Source organism: Nothobranchius furzeri, chromosome 4, assembly GCF_043380555.1.
Source record: "Nothobranchius furzeri strain GRZ-AD chromosome 4, NfurGRZ-RIMD1, whole genome shotgun sequence".
Classification (NCBI taxonomy): domain Eukaryota; kingdom Metazoa; phylum Chordata; class Actinopteri; order Cyprinodontiformes; family Nothobranchiidae; genus Nothobranchius; species Nothobranchius furzeri.
Genome location: NC_091744.1, coordinates 45,529,199 through 45,536,120, shown reverse-complemented (window position 1 = coordinate 45,536,120; position 6,922 = coordinate 45,529,199).

The window sequence follows — 6,922 nt, the reverse complement described above, 5'->3', positions numbered from 1 at the left end:
GTTGTCAACACAGTGTATGAGCACAAGGATGACCTCCTCAGATTTTTCCAGATGATCAGAGACTCGGATGACTTTAATCCAGTCACTGAGAGAGAGGCAGGAGGCTTTGTGAGACTGCTGGAGGAAGATTACGGCTTTCTGCTGGCATTGTGTGTCACAAGATCATGCCACATGTGGACAGCTGCAGAAGAGGAACATTGACTCTGTCTCCATCACAGGGGTCATCCAGAGCTTCACCAACAGCATGCAAAAGATCAGGTACATACTTGTTTATTTAATATTATTCTGATTAAATTCTCCAGTATGTTAGTTTCACAAACAGTAATGTGGATGTGGACCATATATGGTCATGTTATTTTATGTGCAATTTAATGCAGTATTTTTCAACCTTGGTCCGCAAGGCAGCGTGCCAGTAGTCAGACATACGTGGATTAATCCCTTTGTCCAATAATGTAAGACAGGAAATAAAAGAGCTGTGCTTAATTCAAGAAATAGTGAAGTTGTGCACAAAACTCAAAAAGCACAAGTTTGTTTAAAAAAAAATAGCACAGCCCCAACAAAAATATTTTTCACCAGCCGCCACTGCTGGCAAGTGACACCTTTTTTCAAGCGTATCTGTTGGATGGCCTGGCCAGGTGTAACGAAGACCATGTCAGCAGAAGGGAGATAAGAGCCTCACCCCTAAAGCAGCCTCCTGAGGCATGCTGCAAACCAGCTGTCACAGGAAGTTCTCGGGAAGAGCTGTGTGAATTACACAGGGCCACAGGCGTACACAGGTGTGTTACCTGAGCTGATGCACGAGTCAGAGGAGACGAAGTTCAGCTTTGACCAAGCTCTGATTAGATTAATATTTCATGCTAGCTAATTAAAAGTCAACAATGTGTTTGTTTGCTGAAATTGTGTCGTGACAGTGACTTACAGTTAAAACAAACGTTAATTAAAGTTAAAGTTAATTTTTGATTGATTGCTTTCAGGGAAACTCATTGGGGTCAAGTATATCTACGACCAAACAGGAGATGTTCTTGAGGACCGCAGAGTGGCAAATGCAGCATTGGAGACAGAGGACGTAGCTGTGGCAGAAGATGAGGACTTTGAAGAGTCTGAGGATTTTGTGGATCTCACAGTTCCCATTTTGGAAACCATGCTCCAGACTCCTCAACCTGCCTGTTCACATGACTTCTTGACATCACCTGCATCTGAACCCTTCCTAGAGATAGCATCTGTAGAAGTTAAACATGCTCCTGTGGATGCAATAAAAGAAAGTGAGTGATGTTCATGCCCAAATATCACATAGATGGGAAAGTCAAGATGGATTCTTTTATTATGTAAAGTCACATGACATAAGTGACTTTAGAACCAGGTTACTGATTAATTTTGTTCTATGAACCTGTGTCTGAAAGTGTGTGTGTGTGTGTGTTTAATAAAAGGTTTTGATACTAATGTTTAGCTGCATCTCCATCAAGGCTGCCTGATTTCCACTCTGATGACACCTGCTCCAGGGACATCAAGGAGACAGGTAAGTTAGATATGATTTTGCTACTTTTGCCCATTTCTTTTATTATAAATACGTGACAAACAACATTTAGGACTCCGTTGGCCCCGACAACACATAAGGTTTCAGAGCTGTGCAGAATTTGACTGAAGCACTCTTCAGTCTGAGAGAGCACAGCCTGGCTCTCACCCTTGAAGACTCCAATAACATTGTCGCTCTTTGGAAAAGATTGTCAAAGCACAAGAAGGAGCGCACTGTTTTTTAACCACGCCACCAAACAACCCTGAACAAAGGCCGTTTTAGAGCAACAAAAAAAATCGTTGCACCAGGCGTTGAGTCGACAAAACGGTATATTGCTCACAGCTGTTCAGCCACTGATGCATATTCTTCTACAGATCTTGCCTGAGTCCATTTCTCTTACTTTTGTCCTCCTAGGTTCTATTCTGGAGCACGCATTCCTGGACAGTGGCCGGATTGTTGAAGCCCTTTTTGTCCAGCTCTGCATGGCTTACCCAAACCCAAAGACAGTGGAAGGTGTGGCATTTTCAAGGTGGACCCTCATCATTCGTACTTACAAGCACATTAGAGAGTGCATCCTGAACAACATCACAATCATGGAGGAGACTACCATACAGTTGCCAGAAGTCAACAAAACAACCCTCACACCGTGGTGAGTTAAAACTGTGTCATAATGAATAATGATGGACTCAAATTAGCTGACCCAGAGACAAACTGAATAACTTAAAGAAGATTTATTCACAAGCGAGATACACAAAAAGTACTCCACAGGAGGATCAGTGGAGTAATGATAATTCACTTGTAGTGCTCACTCCACTGGAGGTACGGTCTGCTCAGGGGGGTGTGAGAGAGAAGGGTGAAGATTAGATGGATCCACAAATTAATTGTAATCTTTAAAGGGGTCAAAGGATGGTAGCCTACCACAACACCACATCCTCCATGCTACAGCACCTGACCAGGAAACATCCACGTGTAAATGTCACTTCTGCAAGCCGACTCGGGGGTCCGCTATATATTCTGCGGACGCTGTGCGACTTTCTCGTTTGTAGCACTCAGTTTCAGCTCACACTGTGCGTCTGGTAGCAACACGTCGTATCTAAAAATGTGCTAAAAATAGCAGTTTTTACACAACACGTCGGACTTTTTATTGCGTTGTTATTGATGTCTGTTGCTCCTCGAGATTGTTGCAGGAGGACACAGTTATTTATGAGACTGGCGGAGGAAAACGAAAAAGTAAATAAATGTTTAGGGATGGGTACCGAATTCTGTACTTTTTAAGGTAACAACCGAATTCCACAGTACCGAACGAGCACCGATTCACTTCATTTGAAACTGTGCCTCGTTTCGGTACCCGTCCTTCATAACGAGAACTTGCCTAGACAGCTGCGCATGCGCAAGAGCGTTATGTCATCGGTCGCTGCAAGCGAGTTGTAAACAGCAGCATGGTGAAACCAGCAACAACAATCTAAGTGAAACATCCTCATCTTAATCTGCTCCGGTAGGTAAATAAAATGTTTAAGATAACGTTAACTTGATTTGTTAGCTTCCGTTTCACTAATGGTGCGTTCGCTTTCTCCTCGGAACTCCAAAATTCCAACTAGAAGAACATGAGCGCGCTCTAAAGTTTGGCTTCACTTTACTAAATGCGACGGGTGATTGGGTGAAGATGAAACCAGCGACAACGATTTAAGTGTGAGGCATCATCGTTTAAATCTGCTCCAGCAGTTAAATAAACTGTTTAAGATAATGTTAGCTTGATATGTTAGCTTCCATTGCCACCATTGTTATCATCTAATGGTGCGTTCGCTTTCTCCTCGGAAATTCTAACTTCCCAGTAGGAAAAATCAATGAAAAAGGACGGCAAAAGGAATGAAGATACACAGTAAATTTAGTTCACAGTAAAGATGTTTGCTTCAGTTTAATTATCAACTTATAAAACTACAAGGACGATGTTAAAATACAAACAGTTGTATGTTATTTATCGTGACATTTATCAAATATGGTTATAAATTAAGAAAAATATATACTAAATTATAAATGAGAATTAAAAATATTAAACACTCAAAAGTATCGAAAACTGGTACCGTTAAGTACCGGTATCGATTCGTAGGTACCGGGAATTAGTACCGAATCGATTCAAATACCAAAGGTACCCATCCCTACGCGGCAAACATGCTTTCTCAACAATCCTTGTTATTGTGTGAAAAAAGTGTAGAAATTAAAACGGACGTGTGTTAATAGGCAAACAGCTGGCGAGCCGTGTTTGAGCATGCGCCGTGAACGGTTCTGGTGCTGGCAGATTCTCTCACGAGGGGAAAATCGGCTCAGGTTGCATACTTATTTTTTGCACAGGCATTTGTTTACTGTGAAGTAAAGTTGAAGTGCTGAAGTTTTGAAAACTAATTCTGAATAAAACTTGAAAAATAACTGGCAATTGCTTGCTCATTTTAAGAGGTCTTTCATATTTTATAACATGCTATTTGATTTAATGATTTACAAAAGCAAAAGAGTTGAGTACTCGATTAATCGATAAAAGATTCGATAGAGTTCTCGATTACAAAAATATTCGATAGCTGCAGCCCTAAATTAAATAACCACGAATTTAACATTCATCAAAATGATGAGCGCCATTTAAAGGATTCAGTTTATGCACAACTTTAGTAGAAATGAGGTGTACCATGACATCTAAAGAGCTGCTGTTGACAGTATTCTGAAGCTTCATGTTTTCCAAGAGCGTTAATATGTAACCTTTTGTCTTGACCATTGAATTAGTCCATCTGGCCTTTAACTGAACATTTGCATTGAAAACCCTTTCAGATTAGCCATGCAGCGGTCTTGGCCACACAAAATAGTAGAAAACCTTTTTCCACTCTAGACTCTAGGCTCTCCTCAGCCGACGTACTTCTGGTATGTGATGCATGCGCAGTTTACACCAGAACCATGATTTGAACCAGTTGAACACTACAGAGGTTTGCATTTCTTCACATTAAAACCCCCAGCTATCGAGACGTGTTAAGCAAGCTGGCGCTTCTTATTAATTTTCGACCAAGGCACAGCTTCACACCTCCTTTCTGTCTGATGTAATAATAGGACGCCAAGTTCATAAAAATAGCATCACATATTTAAATATAATTAGGCACAGATGAATCAAATAATCTATAATCAATAAGCCATCAATTTTGAACTGAGAAGACCAACTATAATTAACATGAAGCCGTTTTGAACTGTACCATCTGATGAAATGCTTATCCTGCTCAGTGTGCTATTTAAATTCTAGCTTGTCAAGGGAAAGAGCCTTTGATCAACCGTTCAAGGAGGAAAAGACAGGAAAAGAAAAGCTTTTGCAAAACATCATTACATATTCAACATTTCCTGAGCATTTAATGTGATAATCTTTTATTTCTTAACTAAACTGATGTTTTCTAGCAGGGGACTTCAGATTAAATAACAAACACAAGTTAAACCTGTTCCTAACTCAATCTACCTGCTGCTGGAGTTTATTACATGTCCACCTGAGGGAGCTAGAGCTGCATCAGTGCATTTAGTGTGTACGAAATATTAGAGATTGTGATGACCTTGTTATTTACCTGCTAAGAGACTGTAGTTAAAACCTCATGGCGATTTCTGGCGTGACGCTGTGACCTTACGTTTGACTGTAACTTCCACAAACAGCCTCCGATTTGCCCGAGACTGAACATCACATCACCAGTGTGGTAAAGATAGAGTATCTCCTAGTGGTGAGACGTGGAATGGTGGGCTCAGAGGGGATGCTGAGTCAGGGTGAGGTGTGGACGAGGAGGCCGTTCACGGTTTCTGGTGTCGGGGTGGTTGACTTTCTGTTCTTCCAGACGTGCCCTGGTGCCCCCGGCTGCCGGCCAGGATGGAGAAGCGCGGAGCTGGGTTTGGAGAGTGTCGGGGATGGAGCGGAGGGGGTGCGGAAGGAGGGCGAGCAGCTTCGCTGCGAGGGCCGAACGACGCTGCTTGCAGCTTTAATTAGGCCCGAGCAGCGAAGCGCTGCGAAGGCCTATTGTATCTGCTCCGTTTATTATTATTAGGCCCGAGCAGCGAAGCGCTGCGAAGGCCTATTGTATCTGCTCCGTTTATTAGGCCCGAGCAGTGAAGCTGCGAAGGCCTATTGTATCTGCTCCGTTTCTTCTTATTATTATTCTTTTTTCTTCCGCGTCTTTGAATGGCCTTTAGGGGGTCTTAGCATATCCAAAAAGTCACCAAATTCTGGCCCAATATAGAAAGTGCGTGAAATTTACGTATTTCACTGGCGATGTGAAAGTTCGTCAAAAAGTGACTGAACAGCGCCCCCTAGAAAGTGAAAAATACCCCTCTCCATAAAGCTTAGTTTATCGTACAGTTATGAAATTTGGTATACTTGTAGTACTCAACAGTCCGCACAGAAAAGTCTCTTGCAACCATGGTCAATATCAAACAGGAAGTCGGCCATTTTGGAGTAAAGTGGCCATTTTGACCCCGTTTTGGCCATTTCTAGGGTCTATATTTGGTTGAACAGTTTGGTCATTTTTCGCACCATCGTCTCAAAAATTGTGCGAGATCGAACAGAATCGATGGACGATTCAAATGAGACAATAAAATTGACTTTTCGTAAATACTGAAGGGGCGGGGCCAGGCCTCAAAGTTCGAACACTCGCCAAAAAAATTCAAATTGCTATAATTTCATAAATGAAAGAATTACGGTTAAAGAAATGTTCTGTGGACAATTGTCATCGCCCTCCGAAGACAAATGAATGGTCGATTGATGATGTCACATAAGCCCCGCCCCCTCAGGACTTAAAAGGTCAAGTTTTACTGGGAAATTTTCCAAAATTCGCCCTTTCCAATAATCACCCCAAATTTGTAGCGGGTAACTGAAGACAAGTTGGGGTTGCTTGGCTTCACTTTATGGGAGTTTTCTGCAGAAGGCGGGGCTGTGGCGGCGCGGCGAATTCAGGCGTACCACTTAGGCCTTACGTTTGCCTCCCATTTCGTCATTTCTAGAGATATCGCCACGAAGCTTCTTGTGAGTGATCCTAGTCTGGCCCCCCAAAAGATCTGATGTGAAATTCCGGTGGGCGTGGTCTATTTTCTGAAATAGCGCCCCCTAGGACCATTAAAACTGACAGCCCCAAGCCATGCTTTGACTGAGGATTACGAAATTTGGTACACTAATGTGGTGTCTCAGGACCTACAAAAAAGTCTCTTGGAGCCAAGTGCATTGTCGCACAGGAAGTCGGCCATTTTGGTCCAAGTGCGCAATTTAGTGGTTTTCGCACACGTTGTTTGGAGAGTGATGCTCCGTCGCCCTTTTCACCAATTGCCTTCACACTTCGGCTACATACTCTTAACACATAGATGAAAAAATTCAACCGTCGGATTTTAAATAAGTATAAAGGTGTGGGCGTG